The sequence below is a fragment of the Haliotis cracherodii genome, unplaced genomic scaffold (genome assembly GCF_022045235.1).
Source record: "Haliotis cracherodii isolate W230 unplaced genomic scaffold, xgHalCrac1.p SCAF_19, whole genome shotgun sequence".
NCBI classification, from domain to species: Eukaryota; Metazoa; Mollusca; class Gastropoda; order Lepetellida; family Haliotidae; genus Haliotis; species Haliotis cracherodii.
In genome coordinates this window covers 9,956,400-9,981,983 of record NW_027266274.1, presented here as the reverse complement: position 1 = coordinate 9,981,983, position 25,584 = coordinate 9,956,400, and the positions used below count along the sequence as shown (strand labels likewise).

The 25,584-nt window shown below is 40.1% G+C and overlaps 1 pseudogene; it reads right to left on the bottom strand.

The window, feature by feature from the left end:
• Positions 1–1,295: 1,295 nt before the first annotated feature.
• On the bottom strand, positions 1,296–25,510 carry LOC139466933 (uncharacterized; annotated as a pseudogene).
• Between the last annotated feature and the right edge of the window lie 74 nt (positions 25,511–25,584).

Sequence of the window (25,584 nt, the reverse complement as noted above, 5' to 3'; positions counted from 1 at the left end):
CATCATGGGTGGTGATCTTAATGGACATAACCCTCTATGGGGTAGTTCCGTTACTAACAATAAAGGGATTTCATTTCAAATAATAACTTATGCATATTTAATGATGGCTCGAACACATATTTACATCCTGCAACCGGAACATACTCTGCTTTAGATCCGTCAATCACAGATTCCAATATATACAATGAATTTGAATGGTCAGTTCGTGATGACCTTTGTGGCAGTGACCATTTTCCAACAATAATTACAGCTATTAATCCCACCGATGATCCACCTAACACAAGATGGAATTTTTCCAAGGCCAATTGGCCATTATTTCAGACCTGTATATGGATGTTCCTGACCCGAATCAGTTGTTCTCCGATCAACTGAAAGGTATATCGGATGAAACTATTCCTAAGTCCTCTGTGAACCCACATATTCGGAAACCGTGGTTAAATGACGAATGCAAACAAGCTAGGAAAAGTAGGAAGAAGGCAGAGAAGTATTTTCGACGCAATCCTACCGTTCATAATTTAAATCATGTCAAAATCAATTATGCCAAGGCTCGGCGAATTTTTAAACATACCAAACGGCAGACTTGGAAAAATTATGTTTCCAAAATAAATTCACGCACGCCAATGTCAAAGGTATGGAACATGATCCAGAAAATCAAAGGCAAAGGTTCCAAATCTGGTATTCATCATCTCAAAGATGACAATACTTTATTGACTGAAAAATCTGAAATTGCAAATAAGTTGGGTGAAACTTTAGCTCAACACTCTTCTTCGTCAAATTATAACCCAAAGTTTCAGAAGTATCAACAACAAGAAAGGAAAAAAGTCAATTTTACTTCTGACAATGGCGAAGGTTATAATGAAATATTTTCACTACATGAGCTACACACTGCTTTAGCACAAGCTCATGACACTGCAACTGGTGCTGATGATATTAACTCACTCACTCACTCACTCAAACATGAACATCGCGCTGTAATAAAGCTCCTTACCAAGGAGGGATGCAAAGCAAAAGAAATCCATGGTCGCATGTCTAAATTGATGGGTACTATTCCACAGTTTGCCGTTGGTATTTACAGCTTAAAAGGGGTAGGGAGTCCATAGACGATGACCCAAGGCCAGGCAGGCCTTCAGATGCCACCCAACCGGAAACCACTGCTGCTTTAGAAAGACGAATTTAGTCTGACCGACGAATGAAAGTATCTTAACTTTCTAGGTAATTCAAAATACCAGTTGGAACTGTTGGAACCATTATTTATAAGCATTATTTATAATCTGCAAGATAGGTACCTAGAAAGATTAGAGCTCAAGATAGCCATTAAAGAACTGAATTTTGTCGAGACTTCCTGGATCTCTATTCTGCTGATGAAGCCGGATTTCTTTCTCGTCTAGTGACAGGTGATGAAACATGGATCCACCACTGGGACCCAGAAACCAAATAGGAATCCATGCAAGGGAAGCACCCCGATTCTCCGCCTCCGAGGACGTTTCGCACTCAACCATCGGCTGGCAAGGCAATGGCCACCATATTTTGGGATGCAAGAGGCATATTACTGATTGATTACATGCCACCAAAAGCTTCAATCAATGGACAGTATTATGCTAATGTAATTATAGAATTGCGAAAATCTATTCGCCAGAAAAGCCGTGGGATGCTAGCACGTGGTACTCTACCTTTGCATGACTACGCTCAGTTTCACAAGTCGAGAATTGCACAGGCCGCCATTTGTGAATTTAAATTAAATCACCCACCCGCCCAGACTTAGCCCCCAGTGACTATTTCCTGTTCCGGCAAATGAAATCTGCCCTACGTGGAAGACGCTTCCAGGATGACGAGGACATAAAGGCTGCCACAGAGGCGTGGTTAGAGGGCCAATCTTCGGAATTCTATAAAAGTGGCAATTAAAGCTTGAAGGACAAACGGAATGAGTGTATAAAGGTGAATGGAGTTTATGTTCAATAATAAAGGTGCAAAAGATATTTTGCGACTTGGTCTTATATTGAAGTTGCAAAACTTATTGAACGCCCCCCGTAAGTGTTATAACATGTATTTAAGACTTAACCTCTAAAGTCACATGATCAATGTTCCAACCACATTATGACCAGAACATATGAAAAGTTTACATCAGTATTGCAAGTAAAAATTCGATAAGTAATTATAAAATGCAATTACATACCTTCGACCAGTTAGCGACATCGCAGAAGATTACGCCATCAGCACTGACGACGTCATCTGGAGCACCGTCACTATCCTCGCTGTTGAGTTCACAGAACTGAGAATTCAGATAAAAATTAACAGACTTGCATGTGTACCCTTTAGTCTTACACATAGCGATGCATTCGAAAAGTCCAAGGAATTCCAGGATTGTGGAAACATGGTTCTTCATTCGTTTATTTTCATTCACGTGACCTTGACCAGCGTCCAGACAGCTCTGTCCATCCACGATCGACGTTACAAGGCAAACACCCACAAGCGTCAACCATGCCCACTCCATGATAACTGACACTATGGTAGCTTGAGCGTCGCTGAAAGCGTCATCAATGTTTAATCCGTTTCTACCTCAACATCAAACATTCAAAAGTGTATTTGATGTAAATGCTTAAACTAAATGAAACACTTGGAACGGAGTTAATTTTAGTACAAGCTAACCTGAGTCACTCATGGGGCGTACATTGTATGTTTAGTCTTATCACTAAAACGTTAAACAGATAAGGATTATCATTTAGTTAATATCAATATGTTAAATGGCCATAACGTACCCCTGATAAAACGAATCAGATATAGTGGGTTATAATGAAACCAAGAGTAGTTAATGGTATGAATGTTTGGTGTAAAAACATACTCCGGATATAACAAACAAGATATAGAATACTTGGTTATAACGAAACCAGGAGTCGTTACCAGCGTGAATATGTAAGTATAACGTACTCCGGATATAACGAACCAGATAAAGAATAGTGGGGTCCAACGAAACCAAAAGGGGCTGAAAGAGTGAATAGTTGAGAAAAACGACCTCTGGATATTACGAGTCAGATAGAGAATATTGGGTTACAACGAAAACAGGAATCATTACTAGTGTGGTTATGGGAGTATAACATACTCCGGATATAACGAATAAGAAAAATTGAATTGTGGGTTATAACGAAACCAGGAATGGTTAATAGTATGAAGTATTGGATAACAATCGCCGGATATAACGAATCATATATGGAATAGATGGTTATAACGGATCCAGGAGTGGTTAATAGCGTCAATATTTGAGAAGCATGAACTCCGGATATAACGAATCAGATATCGAATATTGGGTTGTAACAAAACCAGGAGTGGTTAATATTATGAATGTTTGGGAAAAAAACGAACTCCGGATATAACGAATCGGATAAAAAAAGTGTGTTTAAACGGAACCAGGAGTGGTAAATAGAATGAATGTTTTGGAGAAAAACGAACACCGGATAAAAAAATAGGATATAGAAAAGTGGTTATTACGAAACCAAGAGTGGTTAATAGTATGAATGTTTGGGAGAAAAACGGACTCCGGATATATCGAATCATATTTGGAATAGTGGATGATAACGGATCCAGGAGTGGTTAACAGCGTCAATATTTGAGAAGCATGAACTGCGGATATAACGAATCAGATATAGTTAAAACGGAACCAGGAGTGGTTAATAGTGTAAATGTTGGGGAGAAAAACGAACTCCGGATATATCGATATCAGATACAGAATAGTGGGTTAAAACGGAACCTCGAGTGGTTAATAGTGTTAATGTTGGGGAGAAGAACGTACTCCGAATATAACAAATTGGATATAGAATAGTGGGTTAAAACGGAACCAGGAGTGGTTAATAGTGTAAATGTTGGGGAGAAAAACGAACTCCGGATATATAGATATCAGATATAGAATAGTGGGTTAAAACGGAATCTCGAGTGGTTAATAGTGTTAATGTTGGGGAGAAGAACGTACTCCGAATATAACAAATTGGATATAGAATAGTGGGTTAAAACGGAACCAGGAGTGGTTAATAGTGTGAATGTTGGGGCGAAGAACGTACTCCGGATATAGAATAGTGGGTTAAAACGGAACCAGGTGTGGTTAATAGTGTGAATGTTGGGGAGAAGAACGTACTCCGGACTTAACGAATCAGATATAGAATAGTGGGTTAAAAAGGAACCAGGAGTGGTAATAATACAAATGTTTGGTGGAATATTGATCTCCCCATAACTATAACGAAAAACTCCAGATATGTGTATATGATATATAATTTCCTTCACACAACTATCTCTGGATTTTCAGGTCCAGAATAAATGTTTACAGGCCGCCGTCGTAAGGCATGGGTATTGCTTGGTGGGGCGTTAAGCAACAAACAGCTACTTTTGTAGGAACATTGGGGGTTTGTTGGGTGCTACCGAAAGAGCAGAGCATCGTTATCCTGCGAAATCAGGTGCCATCATATCATTTTCATCCATTTGTTTCCTTTTATGGCCTATGGAGTCTGTTTTGGCAGATAATCAGGACCAACTATTCTTTGGCGTTGACGTTTGAATATAATCATAGGCCCATACACAAAATATCTCTCACATATGAGCACACCTACACTACACATACCTATATCGTGCCGACACATCAATCCGTGGTACTCACCAATCCGTGGTATTTTTTATGACGTCATTTCTCGTGCACCTCGCACGGATTTGCGCCCCCTAGCGATTGTTTACATTGACAACTCGATCGTGACAGCTCCGAACGAAAAATGTTCAGAATTGCATCTATTTGCGTAAGTACAGCTTTATATTACGATAAACTAACTAAAACTAACCTTCTGCACGTAATGCACTTTTTGTACCATTATAAAAAATGAGATCGTAAAACATATTCAACTCGTAAGATCAGCAAGAGAAGTTCGTCTGCTAGCTGATGTAAACAGTAATGTGTATCACGTGACTACTAAGGGGAATACCCGCTCAATTTTTAAAACTATGGAAGCTGAGTAGGGCCATATCTTATATCGTTTATCATGGTTTGTAGGATAATCCTGCGAGACGCAAACGACAGTACCGGCCTTATAGTCCAACACAACTGAAAGAAGCCTATCTGGAAGTAGTTGAACGAGGTTCTTCTGTCTACAAAGCAGCCAGGAAGTACTCTGTGCCTGACCAGACTCTGAGGGACAGAACTAAAGGCATTACTTCCCCAGAATGTTTGTCCTCTGGACCAGGGCCATTATTTTTCCAAGAAGAAGAAGCACGCCTTGTCGACCACATAAAGCTTATGGCCTCAGTAGGGTATGGATATACCAGGGCGCAGGTTATCTGTCTTGGAACTGACTATGCCATAAATCCCAAGAAACGTAGTAATGATTCCAAATCACTATCACTGCAGTGGTTTTATGGGTTGATGGGAAGATAGCCTGAACTGAAGTTGCGACGACCAAGGGGATTGTCTCAATTACGAGCCATTGCAACATCTGAGGAGAGCATTAACAAGTATTTTTCTCAACTTGAAGCAGTTCTTGACAAGTATGATCTAAAGTCAAGCCCAGAGCTGCTATATACAACGTCGATGAGAAGGGAATTAATCTCACACATTCTTCACCGCAAATCGTTGGATCTGCAGACGAAGTTCCAATTGAAATCTGCCCAGAGAAATCCTCTACAGTTACTGTTTTGGGATGCGGCAATGCATTAGGTCAGAAGATTCCACCTTTTTTCATTTTTGATTTTCAGTTCAGAATGTAGGAAATGGCAGCGGTCAAATTCTGGAACAGTTAACCGATATAGCGTCTGTTCTTTGGCCTGTAAGGCATACGAGATTTCTCTGTCTGCTAGTAACTTGCACAGTGCTTTCAGGAAATGTGGTATTTATCCATTTGACCCAACGGCAATTGACAAGTCATTCCTGAAGCCATCTACGTTTGCCAATCAACAGCTGGAAAAAGCTGCAGAAATTTCAGTTACATGTCCTGACATCGTTGAACAGCCCTCAGATTCAAGATTTTTTGAAGATCATCTTCCTGTTATTACCATTAAAAATCGAAGCCCAGACGTTCTATCCATAAGATCGTTGGTGGACAAGCAATTACGGAACCAGATATATCATGTCAAGTCACGGCTGACATCAACCAGTCCATACAGTCAACAAACGGAGGAAACAAGGCATCAAAATCAACTGCGAAGCCAAAGACAACTAAACCAACTACCAAGTCTACTAGCAAGGATAAGCAGGACAGTATGTCATCCCAACAACCTGGAGCATCTGGGATTGATAAGCTCCTTATCTCAAGCGACGACCAATCAGATTTTGAATCTAACAACGACGATGACGAAAAGTGTTGTGTATGCTGAAAGTTTCAGCCAGATGAACTGAGGCGATGTCCACATGTTGAATTCACTAAGTGGCGACAGTGCATGCATGGAAATTGTGAACACTTGGTGCATTTAAAATACTGTTGTGACATCTCCTTTCTTCGACGACATGATGTGTTTTTCTGTCCGTGTCACGGTCTACCTTGCAGACACCAAGAAGAATAACGAAATTTGTGATGATCATAATCATAAACTGTAAATAATCTGAAAATTTGTGTTCAAGTGACAGTTATTTCATATTTCATAATTAAGTACAGTGTTATCTGTATTTAGTTACGCTTGGAAGTGCCTTGGGAACATTACTTTCGATTCCAAAGAACTTTGACATTGTGGCATGTGCTAACCACCCGTAGCTTGACCCGATGAACTTTACCACGGAAACATATGACGTCACTATATGTTGTGTAAAAATGGCCGCTATTGTACAGCAGCCGATACGGAGGCATTTGTGGACAAAATGATGTTTCCTTGTAATTAAATGGTGTAAAGGTGAGTGTTCTAACGATTTATTTCACATTTATTGCTTGTCGAAGTCAGCGGGTTGGTTTATCGTAATGCTGTTCTTAATACCACGGAAACACGTGACGCGAGGGTACATATTAGAAATGCTCAGTCACTGTATAAACTGCCTGATAATGTCATTGATTTATTTTTACAGATTGACAATTCTGTTCTAAATTCATCATTTTTTATATTTGTAAATACGGCATGGCAGAAATAGATTTCATCAAAATTTAATGTGCCACTCAGTACATGAACTATATCATGTCAATTTGTATAGGCAGAACACGCCACTTGTACGGGATCAATTTATAGATTCTCTGAAATAAGACAAATGGTACATGCAAAGGGCACATTTGTATTATGGATATATACGTAAAATATATCACCGTCACTACGATGTGGGCGCTAGTCACTAATGAGGCGCGGCGCAGCAAGATCGCTGAATACTGATAGTACCATAATCACTTGTCATTAGACATTTATGCCAAGTATGCACAGGATTCCTAATACTAAATAGCTAAAATTAATTGATTTTCAGGTTTCCTAACTTTAAAATGGCTAACGTTATCATGGTTTGTAAGGTGTCGACATATATAAGTTTATGAATTGTAAAGATTTCTGGGTATGCCAAATTATTAAGTGAGTGAGGGAGTATTGTTTTATGCCGCTTTTAGCAATATTTGAGTAATCTCACCGCGGGCGACCCAAGAAATGGGCTTCACACAGTGTACCCTTGTGGAAAAGCGAACCCGGGTCTTCGGCGTCACTAGCGAACGCTTTATCTACTAGGCTACCCCACCTCCCCACGACAAGTTATTAAGACATGACCTCAATGAAAGCCCAAACTGATATCTACATAGTTGTTTGTTTACCGGAGTCAGCAATAACCCACCTGTATGCCGCCGGCCTGTAAATGGTCTCCTTTTGACAAGACAATCCAGTGATAGATATTATCAGCAACGATCCACGCCGTCAGGGTACGACAGACAATCAAGCAAATGATCACCGAACCTCCTGATCTCATGTCATAACGTCACCCCTTACGACCAGCATACGTATATTCTGGGGACTAATTCTAGCCTGGAGTCCTTAGGGGTATACTTAATAAAAACTCTAAGGTTCCAATGCTTCGATGTGATTATGGTCGTTTAATTATTGCCTCGAAAGACTCGTGGTCTACTGGATTGAATGTGTGCCAGGAGAGCGGGGCATACCAAAATACGTTAAAAGATGGTACTTGTTGTACCCTGTCTGGCGCTCGGCATTAAGGGGCTGAAACAAGGATTGGTCGGCTCCAGACCACCTTGTCTGAGTAGGGCCTCTATGTTAAACTGCAGCATGGTATCTCAGTGGTCTAGCACAATAAACTCGGCTCCACACACACACACACACACACACACACACGTGGATCTCTAGTGTACTCGTGGATCAGATTTATGTATATCATGGATATTACAAACAAACGAATGTCAAGAAAATATACAAACACGTAGCAGACAGATCAATACATATAGCTATAAAATAGTATACTACTCAAAAGAAGTTAAGGATCACCCGATTCTTCATATTGGTAATGTTAATCTGTCATGGCATGAGAGATTAACTTTTGCAATATGAAAGAATGAGGAGATCCTTAACTTCTTTTGACTAGTACATATGAAAGAATTAAAAAATGCTATACTCATGGATGAAATAATCTCTGTATTATCACAGGTGATATAGATGTAGATTTGGACGTCGCGAAATCACAAGTGAATCATTATTACACGATTATAATCGTTTTAACGCATTATTTAATTCTTTGCTTGGCACAGTAGACGTTTGGTAAGATTGTACAAGGAATATAATTTGAGACAAATCAAAATATTTTGATAAAATATAAATGAATTAAGGACAATCGAAAACAGTTTTTGACGTCACTTAATCTTTTGTTGACGTTTAGAATCATAATAGACAGTAAAACAATTATGTTCAAGAAGTAATTCTTTGACCGAAACTGTAGACGTTGTAGACGTTTCAGTACATTGAAATATCGAAAATATTTTTTATAAATACAGCCGATCACAAATAGTCGAAAACATAGCCAAGGTCCATTTGGAAATATCATTTATTCAGGACTGATTTTTAATGTTAAGTTTAATTTCGGGTCAACGATTAATACTTAATGCTTATCACTTTGTCTGCACGTTAGCGAATCTACAGTTTATCAAAAGATAATAGAATAACAAAAGAAATGCATTATGACGGCAGTTTATTTTATTGGTGATTCAACAAAGCGGCCTTTAAAGTTCATAGCTTACATCGGTTTCTCCGCTCCCGTAGTCACACACAGGGTTGGTAATCCCTTGACGTTCAGTGACATACAGAAGGTGCCTGAAACAAGAGAGGCAGTGGTGTACAGGGTGAACAGGAGAAGTGGTTGTGAGTGAGTGCATGTTGTTTTATATGACAGCTATATGAACATATGTTTATAGTGAGTGAGGAGTGAGTGAGTGAGTGCATGTTTTATATTACAGCTATATGAACACATGTCTATAGTGAGTGAGTGAGTGAGTGAGTGAGTGAGTGCATGTTTTATATTACAGCTATATGAACACATGTCTATAGTGAGTGAGTGAGTGAGTGAGTGAGTGCATGCTGTTTAATATTACAGCTATATCAAAACATGTCTATAGTGAGTGAGTGAGTGAATATGGTTTTACGCCGCTTTTAGAAATATTCCAGCAATATCACGGCTGGGGACACCAGAAATGGACACATTTTACCCATGTCGGGAATCGAACCCGGGTCTTCGGCGTGACGAGCGAACGCTTCAACCACTACCGCCCCAGCATATCTTTAAATATGCCGGCTTTGGTCAGGCACATCAGTGGTTGATAGATTGAGTAATAATCCACGCCATCGGGATACGACGACATTTTACCCATGTCGGGAATCAAACCCGGGTCTTCGGCGTGACGAGCGAACGCTTCAACCACTAGGCTACCCGACCGCCCCCACATGTCTTTAAATATGCCGGCTTTGGTCAGGCACACCAGTGGTTGATAGATTCAGTAATAATCCACGTCATCGGGATACGACGACATTTTACCCATGTCGGGAATCGAACCCGGGTCTTCGGCGTGACGAGCGAACGCTTCAACCACTAGGCTACCCGACCGCCCCCAACATGTCCATAAATATGCCGGCTTTGGTCAGGCACACCAGTGGTTGATAGATTCAGTAATAATTCACGCCATCGGGATACGACGACATTTCACCCATGTCGGGAATCGACCCCGGGTCTTCGGCGTGACGAGCGAACGCTTCAACCACTAGGCTACCCGACCGCCCCCACATGTCTTTAAATATGCCGGCTTTGGTCAGGCACACCAGTGGTTGATAGATTGAGTAATAATCCACGTCATCGGGATACGACGACATTTTACCCATGTCGGGAATCGAAACCGGGTCTTCGGCGTGACAAGCGAACGCTTCAACCACTAGGCTACCCGACCGCTCCCCACATGTCCATAAATATGCCGGCTTTGGTCAGGCACACCAGTGGTTGATAGATTGAGTAATAATCCACGCCATCGGGATACGACGACATACACAAAACAAAATGACATACTTCATCTTTGATAACTCTTACGACGAGCACGGGTTTTGGGGGACCAAATCTGTTCCGGACACATCGGGTAAACGCAATAATTTTCGATTTTGTGGGCTTTTTTCATGAACTTTACACTTCTTTTGGAATCATTAATCTTTTCCTAAAAACTTCTTTTAAAAAACAACCTACAGAGGCCGAAATCGTGATAACGTATATTATTGACTCGTGCTGCATTCACATGCTTGGTAGTTCCAATGCATTAAATATGGGCAGAAATACGGGTTTTTTTTAATTCCAGAGGGTTTGAAACAATCTAGAAATAATTCCGATGTGGTGCTGTTGAAATGTTTTGTTTGTATGTTGGTTGGTTGTTTAACGCCGCACTTAGCAATATTCCAGCTATATGACGGTGTTTTGTAAATAATCGACTCTGGGCCAAATAATCCAGTGATTGACATCATGAGCATCGACCCATGCAATTAAGATACGGCAAGCATGGGTTGCATGGGTTGCTGAAGACCTGTTCTACCCCGGAATCTTCACGGGTCACAACATAGCTAGGTACAACATAGCTATGAGTGTGCTATAACACAGCACCTCAAATGCAAAAAGATGAGAATATCATCTCTCTACATTTGTCAGACATCCTTGCCACAGGAACATTTAATCGTTAATCTCTCTCTGGTGGACACTTTCTTGCCACGAGCAGTGGTGTAGTCTTCTCCGTTTGGCGTGTTTAAATTTTCTAATATTTTCACTCAATCATTTCGATTCCTTCTTCTTTTTCTAGCTTTTATTTTGCATGTAGTGGGTCCTTCATTGTCATTTGTGTTCACCACTTGAGGCACATATTGGTCACTGACATCACTCAGTATCAGCAGTCTGATCACCATGAAGATCATATTCTTCAGAACAAACTCTATCCTGTGCACAGTGGTTGCTACAGGGGTGATCATCATTAGTGCCTAACATACTGCTTTCAAGCGAATCATTTAGTGTTTGATGTGCACTTCTCAAAAGCTTTAAATATCCGGGTTTTTTTGCAAAAAAATACTCTCAGTGGGCTCAGTGGGCATCAAATGATGCTGAATTTTCCATATCCTGTAACAGCATTGAGAATGAGGTATCCCTGTTGATGGCTTCGTGTAAATCAGTCGGAGACAACATGTCAGCATAAGTGATTATTTCATTTACCTTGCATGATGTTTGATTGAATGATGCAAACTTTGTTACTTCATGGGACTTGTCTGCATGTTTCAATGATGCAACTTCATGGGGGTTTTCTGCAGAAAGCAGTCGATTCAAGGTGCAATATAGCAGGATGGAACTCCAATCGTAGTTGTCGCAGTTCTCGCATGTATCAGACGAATCATCATCAAGGAGGCTAGACAACAATAATAAAGCTTCAACAACGGTGAATCTTTTAGAAAACATTGTAGGATTTAAACTTAAACAATATGTCGCCTGCGTTCGTAATTAAGACATATGTCGCCTGCGTTCGTAATTAAGACATAAAAGTTCGTCATTTAAGTAACGATTCCTATGCCCATTCACGAAAACGCGGAGTCCCTTCTTCCGGGAAGAGATACAGAAGATAACATAAACGTTCCTGTACAAGGTTGATTAATCTTTCACATTCCAAGAGTTATTTCATTGTTGTTTCAGGACATATGAAATCATAATGATTAAATTTAACAAGAGAGCAAAAAGGGTCAAAATGAAAATCAATGCATTTAAAACATAATAAACGCAATAAATGTAAAATTAATGTCATTTGCATATGTTCACAGTCCAGAGAATTGATTTTCCTGACCTGTGTGTTTCTTACTTTCCCTTGACCGTCTACTTGTGGGACATAAACCTGGTCTGCATGTTGATCTTTGAATAGTTGTACTTTGTTATCCTGTTCTTCTCAGCCAATACAAATGGAGCATCTACAGCTGACGATGGAACGTCTTGGACTGCAACACATAAATTGGTTTCCAGTCGGAAGTGATTTCACAAGGAAGTATATCTTGACTTATACATGTTTTCATCTGCCAAAACCTCTCCAGCATCATCTTGGTTGTTGGCAAGACATGAGATATGTCTTTGCTGGTGATCTTGAAGATGTCTAATTGGTAGATATCTTGCAGTGATGGGTATGTGGTTGATTTCTCTAACAGATGATCGTGTGGCATGTGTAGACTCAAATTCATCAACAAGGGATGTTCTCGGGAGATTTAAAAATAAACTTGCACTTTGATGAAGCCTCGCAACACATCACTGTGATCCTTCTCCCTCTGTGTGGCAAGATTGGTTGGTTAGTTGGTTTGTTGTTTAACGCCGCACTCAGCAATATTCCAGCTATATGACGGCGGTCTGTAAAATAATCGAGTCTGGACCAGACAATCCATTGATTGACATCATGAGCATCGATCCACGCAATTGGGATCGATGACAGGTGTCAACCAAGTCAGGGAGCCTGACCACCCGATCCCGTTAGTCGCCTTTTACGGCAAGTATGGGTTGCTGAAGACCTATTCTACCCCGGAATCTTCACGGGTTTAACGATCGGACATCCTTTGTCTCACGAAATCATTATCCTCGAACCATCAAGCAGAAACGTGAAGAAGGATATGAGTCTTTTTCCTAAATGATTTGGTTGGTTGGTTTGTTGTTTTACACCGCACTCAGCAATATGTAACTTTCTCCCAGAGGCATTTACCCACGTCTCAGATGCATCTGGGAGAAGGTTACCAATGGGGAAAGAGTTATCGTTCTCCATGCTGGCTGTGCTGGTCAGGTGTCTCCCAGGCTGTGACCTTGTCTTTCGAGCCAAAGCTAAGGACAACAGGGACTACCACACATAAATGAACGGCACGGTATGTCTGGAGAGGATGAAATATAAATTAGTCCCTGCTTTGCCTGACAAGTTGGACAATGCACCATATTACAGTATGCAGGATCCAGACAGCAAGGCCCCGACGTCTAATAGCCTGACAGAAGATTTTAAATTTTAAAAAGAAATAGAATTGTTTGAACGTTGATTGTTTGATTAATCTGTTTTGCAAAATAAATAAATGTTGTTTTAAATTTGGTAGATTAAATAAGCAACTGAGATTGTCAGTGGCTGTATCCTCGAAGGGGATTAAAACACTGTAAAATATTTGTCCCCACGAGAGGGTACTTAAGTTCCACATCACTCGAAGTAAATATAAGCCTTAATCGTAGTATATTTGTTAGTTTTAATAAATGGCTAAACTTGCATACAGTTGCTAGCGACTGAAGGGTTGGTGTAAATCCTGCTGTGGTCCATGTAGGTAGCAAAGGTACTATAAGTCCTGATAGTCCCTAGTATGGTGATCTCCCTTCAATTCCTGGCGATCTTTAGCCCGTTTTTCCAATGTATTGTTCTGTTTAGTAAAAGCTTTTTATGGTCACATACTAGTTTTAAAAAATGATATCTGTGATAAGTCTAGTAATTTTACTGTCCTTTGCTGACAGGTTTTTATATAGTCTAAATTAATGTTTTCTTAATGTATTAATTGCTTTAGTAACGATATGGCTGAAATATTGCAGATGTGACTTTAAATATTACCTCACTCACATTCAAGTGCAGGAATGGAAATTCAGGGGGAAAATGTCTGTATTTCTTACCCTGTTGGTGGGCACGGGTGGCCCAGTCGTCACGATTCGCTGTGCACAGTTGCGTCCCTCAGGCACGCCAGAAACCTATGATTGTGGGTTCGAATCCCGGTTCGCCCCGATTATGTTTCTAGGTTTGTTAGCACCATACCCGTGCTCGTGGGTTTCACCGAAGTTGCATCAGACCTGCATCACTTCGGGCTTTCATCCCACATAAAGCTGACACGCCGCGATATAACTGGAATATTGTTAAAAGCGGCGTTTATCCCAACTCACTCACTCACTCACTCGTTCACTCTTACGCTGTTGAGTTGATTTCAGAAGATTGTTCCCTAGTTAGTGGTTTTTGCTTGTAGCGTGCGTTCTTCATCTTGATTTGATTTAAAAGCATCACCATTAACAATTTTTCATCCAGTATAAGGTCTATTAACTTGTCAGTTTGGTCATCTGAAGTGACATTTGCAATTGGAATTATATTCATATGAAACGAACGTCCAAGCTCAAGTCGCAGTTGATGGTCATACTTTTCAAATTCGTCGTCTGTGATGATCTATCGTTTACACAACTCTCCAAACCAATTTCTTATCATTATCTCCAGGAACATACTTCTTTTCCGTCACGTTGTGAGTAATGCCAGTTCAATGCTCGAGACTCTTTACGCACACTTTCATGAGTGGTATGGTACGTATTTGGTTCGGCTTGGACTGGTCTCTCTCGTGAAGATTCCGGGCTAGAATAGGTCTTCAGCAACCCATGCTTGCCTTATAAGGTGACTTGGTTGGTGCATGTCATCGATCCCAATTGCGTGGATCGATGCTCATAATGTTAATCACTGGATTGTCTGGTCCAGACTCGATTATTTACAGACCGCCGTCATATATCTGGAATATTGCTGAGCGCGCCGTTAAACAACAAACAAACAAACAAAAAACTTTATGTCCCCTTTGACTTTTGGTCTCCCTCCGCTGCATGCTAACCTGCACTGTAACAGAGCAGCGTGGTGAATGGCATCTGTACAAGTCAACATAAGTCATAAGCTAGGAAACCTCAGTACAGGGGGGTTGGTTTGTTGTTTTACGCCGCACTCGGCAATATTCCAGCTATATGACGGCGGTCTTAAAATAATCGCGTCTGAGACCAGACAATCCAGTAATTGATATCATGATCCACGCAAAAGGATCGATGACATGCTTCAACCAAGTCAGCGAGCCTGACCACCAGATCCCGTTAGTCGTCTCTTACGACAAGCATAGTCGCCTTTTACAGCAAGCCTCTGTTGCTGAAGACCTACTCTACAGGATGACCTGTGGGGTCAGGTTGGAAGGATGTAGGGCTAAGTAGCCATGAGTTGTATAAGTGCAGATTGTAGAGCAGACATATTTTTCATGCTATCGGGAGTCATTGGAGCCATCGATGGTTGCCACATTCTCATTTAATCTCCATCAAGTCACCAGGGGGATACAACAACAGGAAAATGACCCACACGTTTATGTTACAGGCAGTATGTGAGAGCTATGGAGTGTTTACAGACTGTTTCGCAGGGGAGTAAAAAATGTTCATGCACCTGGATACATTTTGTTTAGGACTGGGCACTGAGGGGCTCACTATATATTTGATTTTATTTAATATGTGTATAGCAAATATACCATAATAGTTTCTATAATTATCCCAGAATGCTTCAAGATGTCTCAGTGTTTTGTATCTGTAGCAATAATTATGCTCAGACCCACCTACCTACCTACCTATATCCAAAGTAATGTCTTAGAAATAATGACAAACAAACTGTTTTGTATTCAATCACAATTGTATTTCAATATATTTCAACCTAATTCACAATGAATGAATAACAAAGTTATGTTATTAATCAATGACAACGTGTCTGTTTGTTTCAGGAGTACCTGGATCAGCCCATAATGCACGTGTTCTAACCTGTCACAGACAGTTCAAAATAATGTGGCTCAGCTCTTTCCTGATGAAAAGTATCATATTGTAGGGGATTCTGCATATGCCCTAAAGAAATGGCTGATGGTTCCATACAAAGAACATGGTAATCAGGAGATGGTTCATTTGAAATATTCCCTTGGGCACGCCAGAAACCTATGATTGTGGGTTCGAGTCCCGGTTCACCCCGATTATGTTTCTAGGTTTGTCAGCGCCATACCCGTGCTCGTGGGTTTCACCGAAGTGGTAAACGTCTGAGACCTGCATCCCTTCGGGATTTCCTCCAACATTAAGTTTTGGTTTTGGTTTGGAACGATGATCATTTGTCAATCACTGGATTGTCTAGTCCAGACTCGATTATTAACAGAACGCCCTCATATAGCAGGAATATTACTGATTGTGGCTTTAAACAACAAACAAACAAACTAAACAAATCTAACTTATCAAATTAAGAACTTATGCAAAACTTACACATTACTGATAGCCATGAAAATAACAATTTAAACATACATGAAAGCTGTTCTATATTATATTAAAACCATAGTGTAAAACCATTCAGAAGTATTCTGTACAAATGGTCAGTTTAACAGCATGAATTGAATTGACAGGTTGAGTATAGCAAGATGCAGCATGCTAAATTGACAGGTTGAGTAGAACAAGATACAGCATGCTTGGTTGGTTGGTTTGTTTGTTGTTTAACGCCGCACTCAGCAATATTCCAGCTATATGACGGCAGTCTGTAAATAATCGAGTCTGGACCAAACAATCTAGTGATTAATATCATGAGCATCGATCCACACAATTGGGATCGATGACATGCATCAACCAAGTCAGCGAGCCTGACCACCCGATCCCGTTAGTCACCTTTTACGGCAAGCAAGGGTTGCTGAAGACCTATTCTACCCCGGAGTCTTCATAGGGCCGTAAAAGGCGACTAACGGGGTCGGCTGGTCATGATATCAATCACTGGATTGTCTGGTCCAGATTTTTTAAACTCTCATTTTACTGCATCACATAATCCCCTAGTGCTTTTGGCTTTGACACCGCCCCAAACATGGCCACTGTGAGAAAACTGAATCGTTGCTGAAATTCATATTAAGCCGAAATGAGTTTAAACTCATCATTTCATGTACTGTTATTTACACTTGGCATATTTCTTCACTAAATGTATATATATATACACCATCTTGTTGCACAGAGAGTTTACTGGAGACATGAAGCAACATTTTCAGCAGAAGCACTATGAAATCTAAGCAGGCTTGGTGGAGGGTGGCATAAGCAATGTGTGAAAAGGGTCATTTCTTCACAGGAGAACACTGTGGTAAAAAGTTTAGAAGAATGAGATCAAGGTATTTTCACTTTGTTGAATATAAGGATAATTATCTCGCGATGGGAGTTGTATTAGTAAGTTCATATACGGACCCAGTAAATCCAAGCATTTTCAAATGTCACCTGTGTCTGTAGTGTCTAATGTTTCCATCAATATATTCTGTTAAGCAAGTCAGATTACAATATTATTGACTAATTATTAACTATTGTTCTTTGAGGCACAAGACCATCAAGGACCGCCAGAAGAAGACACGACGGAGTAGACAGTCATGGAGATACTACAGCAACATGGAGGAAATGTATGCTGGAGGTAGATATCCTGCTGTCCAGTGGTTGAAGCTGGGAGCATCTTCAGGGAAAGGGACGGGGGAATCTTGTGGAACAGCTGATGCACCTATAAAGTCATTAACTTGACTCCAACAACTCCTAACGGAAATAGGTCTGCCTCATCAGTTTCAGAAATCGCAGAATTACGGTCTGACCTCAACCGAATGCACCGGGAAAGGACGGAGCTTGACGGTTGGACATAGAGCGATTAGTAGTGTTACAGACATAAGTCTCCATGTTGAGAGAAAATTCTACCAAAAATGTTTATTTTATGTACAGCCAATTAATCTGGCCTTTTTTCAGTGTGGGGTATGTCAAAGCCAAGGTCATCTACATGTATGGTGGAAAGAATAGTAGAACACAACTGTGCCACTTCTAATCGCTTTGTCTCTATGCGACCATATATCTTGTAGCTGTACTTTTGTAATGAAGAAAATGAAGAAGAAGTCTTTCATTTGTACTAAGGCCACTGGCCCATATACAATATATGCATTTAAAATAGTGTGGTACATGGAGAAAAAAAGTTAATGTCAGGTACAAATTTACAGATTTACAGGCTTTTCATAATTACGTCTTCTTTCATAGCTGTAATACGGGTATTTACATAGTTTTCCAAGTAATTGTTTACATGGAGATGACAGCAGCGTTTTTAAAAAAAATTGATGCATATTTGGATTATGACAAAAAGTTGTTGGTAAATACAGTTGTCTAATATCGTTGTAATATTCACATTCTAAAGTAAAATGATAATTATTTTCTATACTTGTTTTCACATATGGGGCAGAGCGGTAATCGTAATTCAATATCAGCCCACCTACCTTCTTTTACCTTAAATCTTAGTAATTTAGCCCGGCTCTAAGCCTTATCATAACATTTCGATATTTTATTTCAGTAATAATGGAAAGGAATTTTTCTCGTTCCAGGAGACTTTTAATAAAACTCTTTATACAGGATGTACCTTGAACTAGCCTTGATAGTACTATGTCATGATTGGTAGAACATATTTATCAAAACGTTTTTAAAGCTATTCATGAATGATGGTTTGTCGCCAACAGCTTGATTATTGACTGAGCCAAACTACACCTTTTTTGTTTGTTGTTTAACGCCACACTATTCCAATATTCCAGCTATATGACGGCGGTCTGTAAAATAATCGAGTCTGGACCAGACGTTCCGATCGATCCACGCAATTGGGATCGATGACATGTATCAACCAAGTCGGCGAGCCTGAACACCCGATCCCGTTAGTCGCCTTTTACGACAAGCATAGTCACATTTGACGGCAAGCATGGGTTGCTGAAGACCTATTCTACCCCGGAATCTTCTCCCCAAGTCTACATCGTGCAGACACTCCCATAGCGTAAGATGATTTACTGAATCAATCGTTTTTTAAAAATCCACAAAAGCAACATATAGTTTCCTTTTTCTTTTCGATAAACATTATTTAACAATTGCATTCAACGTGAAAATGTGATCAGCAGGAGAATATCTCTGTCTAAAGCCTGCTTGTGTCTCAGGTAGTTTACTTCTTATATTAGCCCAGTTTGTAAGTCTAGAGTTTAAGACACTTGTGTAAACCTTACTTACTAATTGTACACAATAGAGATATCCCTCTAAAGTTATCTGGATTATTTTTGTTACCTTTCTTATGTAGTGGAAGGATGCTAGTTTTCGTCCATTCCTCGGGAAATAATCCAGAATCATATAACTTATTGAACAAATTTCGTAGGAAAGGAGTTATTACATTTTCACAACATTTTAACATTCACGTCATCAACACCAGGGATTTGCCACTCTTTAAACAATGTATATAAAGCCTTGTGGATTTCTGAGTCGGTAATGGGCGACACCAATATACACTGGTCAATCACATCAAGTATAACATTTTCATTATATTGACATTCGACTTCAGCATGTAATACATCTGTACACTGAAAAACGTTTGTAAAATGATCAACCAGCACTCTTACTTGATATGGCTGAAATATTGCCGATGTGACGTAAAGCATTAACGCACTCTTACTTATGTGAGACCCGTGAAGACTCCGGGATAGAATAGGTCTTCAGCAACCCATACTTGCCGTAAAAGGCGTCTTTGCTTGTCGTAAAAGGCGACAAACGGGATCGGGTGGTCAGGCTCGCAACCAACCTTTACTTATGTTATTCTTTGTTTCCCTACGACCTGATATATTCCGTAACTCTTTCCAAAATGTGGTTGAATCAGATAGAGATAGCTTTAGTTTTGTTCGAGTCATAAATTGATAGTTTGATTTTCCTCTTCTGCCAACATATAATGGATAAATTTGTACCCTTTCACATTTTTTATGTATTAATTCCTGTAAAGTGAAGAAAAATGTGTTCTAACCTTTCAGGTTCATTTTTGTACATGGATGTCAAAACCGGATCGGGCGGTCAGGTACATGTAGATGTACATCCTAATTGCGTTGATCGATGTTCACGATAACAATCACTGGATTATTAACAGACCGCCGTCATATTGCTGTGTGCGGCGTAAAACAACAAACAAACAAACATTACTATTGAGTCACATTTTTGGATAGGGGACATTAATCACTGGATTGTCTGGTCCAGACTCGATCATTTACAGACCCCCGTCATATTGCTGAGTGCGGCGTAAAACAACCAACCAACCAGCAAACTTCGTTGGGGTTAGTGAAATTGGTTAACACCCTGATTAAGCTAGCTATATCTTAGCTTATTTATTGCTTAAGTAAAACAAAATGGTTCGGATTTTTGGTGTGTATTATTATGACTGTCTAGAATATTTCACAAATCCCAATTTTTCTGAAAGTGTCTTGCCCATTGAGGCCACCACTTCTTGAGCTGATGCTGTACTGAAAAAAAAACTTTTTAAAGGTTAACAAGGGGTCCACTGATACATCTACGTTGAAACAACGTTAAAGTGTCAACGTCAGTTCAATTTTCACATGCAACCAATTTGCAACGTTGTTTCAACGTTGTAATGCCTGTTGGGATGTTTTTATTTTTCAAGTATGCTTACATTCATAATCTGCGATAAACACCGCAATTTCTACTAGATCAACCCATGCTTGCCGTAAAAGGCGACTAACGGGATCGGGTGGTCAGGCTCGCTGACATGGTTGATGCATGTCATCGATCCGACCTGCGTGGACCCGTGAAGATTGCGTGGACCCGTGAAGATTCCGGGATAGAATAGGTCTTCAGCAACCCATGCTTGCCGTAAAAGGTGAATATATGCTTGTCGTAAAAGGCGACTAACGTGATCGGGTGCTCAGGCTCGCTGACTTGGTTGATGCATGTCATCGATCCCAATTGCGTGGATCGATTCTCATGACATGAATCACTGGATTGTCTGGTCCAGACTCCCATTATTTACATACAGACCGCCGTCATATCGCTGGAATATTGATGAGTGCGACGTTTAACAACAACAAACCAACCAACTGCTTGGATAGATGCTCATTATATCAACCACTGGATTGTCTGGTCCAGACTCGATTATTTACAGACCGCCGTCATATAGCTTGAATATTGTCTAACCAGACAATCCAGTGATTAATATAATGAACATCGATCCATGTAGTTGGGATCGATGACATGCATCAACCAAGTCAGCGAGCCTGACCACCCGATCCCCGTGAGTCGCCTTTAAAGGCAAGCATTGGTTGATGAAGACCTATTCTACCCTGGATCTTCACGGGTCTATCATTATGGCAATGTAGTATCATAATATTTTTATTCAGGATCACCCATCAGAACTGCTATCAAAAAGAAAATGGCCTCAGCATATGCTGGATGATCCAAAGCCACATATATACAGGCAGATGAGTGGGTACAATGATCATGTACGGAACATCATAATCAAAGTTATCTGATAATATCGCTCTGAGATATCTGCACTGAAAGGCTGATATGTCCAGACAGCTGCTAAGAACTATGACTACCTCGAACAGCCACGTACATGGTTATCATGGCAATAGGTCTTCAGCAACCCATACTTGCCGTAAAAGACGACTATGCTTGTCTTAAAAGGAGACTAACGGGATCGGGTGGTCAGGCTCGGTGACTTGGTTGATGCATGTCATCGTTCCCAAATGCGTGGATCGATGTTCATGATTTTAATCACTGGATTGTCTGGTTCAGAGTAATTTTTTTTTAAATTTTTTACAGACCGCCGTCCTATAGGTGGAATATTGCTGAGTGCGGCGTTAAACCACCAACAAAACGACCAACCAACCACCAACCAACCACCTTTTACGGCAAGCATGGGTTACTGAAGACCTATTTTCTACCCCGGAATCTTCACGGGTAGGTCATGGCACTGAAGTAATAAATTGTGTTGTTGAGTACATATACATATCTTTAAATCATTAAGTCTTTGATCTTTGTATTACACAGTTGAAATCATAGTTTGTGAGGAAACATAGCAACTTCTTGCTGTTTGGGGTTGTGTGTTAATGAGTCATTTGTGAAATGCAAATAACTAATTTTGAAAATGCATAAATCATGATCAAGCAGATAAGTTCCTTTGCACTGAAAAAAAATCTTTTATTTAAGTTATTTTTCAAATTACTGATATGTAAAACAAACTATGTGAAAAAACTTGTTTTGAGCATCTCTTTTAATGTCTTAACTTTTTATAACTGAGGTATCTGCAAGAGATATTGAGGCAGCAACAGGACCAGAGTCGGAGCCTAGTGTGGCAGACAGAAAGAAAGTGGCGCCTGGTTCAGTGAAGTGACCAAATTGAAAACCGAAGAAATAAGGAGAAGTTATGCAAATCAATTTTGTCCTCAAAAATATTATCATGTAAGCCTGTAATTGATGGAAAGCAGTATGAGAAAAGAGCAATTTCAAAATTTGAGTCCATGTACAATCTTAAAACCAAATAAGCAGGTCTATTTGTTTCTTGTTCTGGGTACCGTTTCACAAAGCAGTCGTAAATTTACACGCTCGTAGATTTTACGCCATATTTGCGCAATGTTTACGCCATAGTCTAAGACTGTTTCACAAAGCTACACTAAAACTGGCGTAACCTCGGCCAACTTACACGCACGTAAAAAATAGGATTGGAGCTCTTTCCCTTTGTGAGGTAGGAAAATCCGCACTAGAGTTGTCTACCGTGGCAGGTAGACGAAGCGCAGTAAAATGGAGGACATTTGCGACAAGAAATCGAGAAAGAGAAACTTTTCGGCCACAGAAAGAAGAAGTTGGCAGCAATTCGATGTGTTGTTTTCATCGTTTTCTTCTTGCATCACCAACAATCGGAACAATTTTACACGGACGTAATATTACACTAGCTTTGTGAAACGCCCCTAGTTCAGTATTTCCGAGTTACGCCAGTTTTACACGCACTTAAGACTTACGACTGCTTTGTGAAACGGTACCCTGAACCCTATCTGGGTGCTACACCAGATGCCATTATTGATGGTGATAACTTGGTAGAGGTGAACTGTCCATATGCGGGAAGAAATTATCAAATCAAACCTGGTAAACATTGTCCATACCTTCATTACAATGTAAACAATCAAATCTGTTTAAATCCCAGTAGGCACTGGGTTACTGAATTAAGACCCGTGAAGATTCCGGGGTAGAATAGTTCTTCAGCAACCCATGCTTGCCATAAAAGGCGACTCCTTGTCGTAAGAGGCGACTAACGGGATCGGGTGGTCAGGCTTGGTGACTTGGTTGATGCATGTCATCTGTCCCAACTGCGTGGAACGATGCTCATGTTGTCAATCACTGGATTGTCTGGTACAGACCCGATTATTTACAGACCCCCGTCATATAGCTGGAATATTGCGGCGTTGAACAACAAACCAAACAAAACCATGATTGTTTCACTTGTACAGATCGTACTAATTCATGCTTTACTTGCTTCATTATAAAAAAATGATGAATAGGTTAAGATTTCTTGAATAAACATTTAGACCCGTGAAGATTCCGGGGTAGAATAGGTCTGCAGCAACCCATGCTTGTCGTAAAAGGTGACTATACTTGTCTTAAAAGGCGACTAACGGGATCGGGTGGTCAGGCTCGCTGACTTGGTTGATGCATGTCATCGATCCCAATTGTGTGGATCGATGCTCATGATTTCAATCACTGGAATGTCTGGTCCAGACTCGATTATTTTACAGACCGCCGTCATATAGAAGGAATATTGCTGAGTGCGGCGTTAAACAACAAACTCAACTCATACTTCAGACATGGCGCTTTGTATCCAGGAATAGATCAACAAGTGGGCTTGTCATTTGCAGCAGACAATGAGTTTCTGTACATCTCCATGAGGTGAAGCATGTTTTTGTCTAAGACGTCAGTGGCAAGGTTATTTCACATTTTACTTGCAGTTGTAAACTTGATGTGTTCAGGTGTTAGCTTATAGTGCACACGTCATCCACTCTGAGTGTTGAATTTGAAGGCACCTTCCCAGTGTTCCCATATGATAGTGCTGTTGTCAAGAGCTGGATAGCATCCTTTTGTTGACTGGTGTTCTTTCTTGCTGGACTCCAGGCCATTTCGAATTTTCTTAAAGACGTGTTTGATGTCTTGACAAACAGCAGTGTGGTGACAGGGATCAAATATATCAGTGGTCATAAAATCTTCATCACGCTTTGAAGATGGGTTCTTGCCAAGAATCATGGACTGGAAGCTGCGGTTTGTCGATGCACCATCCAACATGACATAATCTGCTATAAAGCCATGGTCAGCTAATACTTCTACAGCCTTCCAGAAGTTGAAATACATCTCATAGCTGAGAGCAGGGTTGGTTCCAAAATAGGCCACAGGACAACTAAGTTTTTTTCTTCTTCACCAGGATGTAGATGTTGTTGCACAGTGGTGCTATGTCGATTGCGCCAATGAGGGACCATTCACTGCCTCGTTGTACAATCTAAAAGAACAGCACATTTGTCATAAAGTTGCATGTAAAGCCCAAATTATGTTCTGCATACTCATAATGGGGGATCGTTTTAAATTTATCTTCCCTTTCACTAACGTTTTTCTGAATCGTACATGTTTCCTGACTTATTGGTGATAGATAAAATAATTTGGCATTAGTTTATCGATGCGACATGTCAGCCCAGACAATCCCAATTAGCACCCCTTCCTATTGATCAATGTACAAAAGACTTATTTATTCGCGTGTAAAACACATGTCTGTTATATGCACCCTTAATTATGGGCAATTAAATTCTGGAAAAAATATATCTGTTGTACATAAACATTTCATGCTGTCAGCATAAACCACAAAATTTATCTTTCAGCTCTGGTTTTTTTCCACCAAAATAATATTCTAATAAGAGTCCCCTACTTCTTATTTTAAGAGCGCCCTGAGCGCTTATTGCGTCGGATATGGTAATTCAACTAATTGTAACTTAATCCAACTAATTTGTGTTGTTATTATAATATTTTCCCCATGGGCGAGAATATTTTCCTTGGCTCAAAACTCAAACTTCATGTTTTCGTTTTGCAAATGCGTAAAGAAGTTTCTGAAAGTATAATGCCACATAATACAACTAATTTTAACTTAATCCAACTAATTTGTGGCATTATTTATTCTTTCGCCCATGGGCGAGAATATTTTCCTTTGCTCAAAAATAATTTGTAATGTTACCGGTAATAAGATATTTCACCCATGGAGAGTTATTGCCCTTTGGAACAAAAGAACGCCCATTCAACGCAACTCACTGTGCCACTATTAGATTTGTTTTTGAAAATGAGGAATATAATAATAAATGTGGCCCCCAAAACTTGGAGATAAGGTTATTACACAATCCTTAATGCATATTGTATTTTGCTTACCTGCAAATCATCTTGTATTTGCATTTCATTCAACAGAAGTGCACGATGGCGACCTATCCTCTTCACTCCCCTTCACTCCCTTTATCCTCACAAAATCC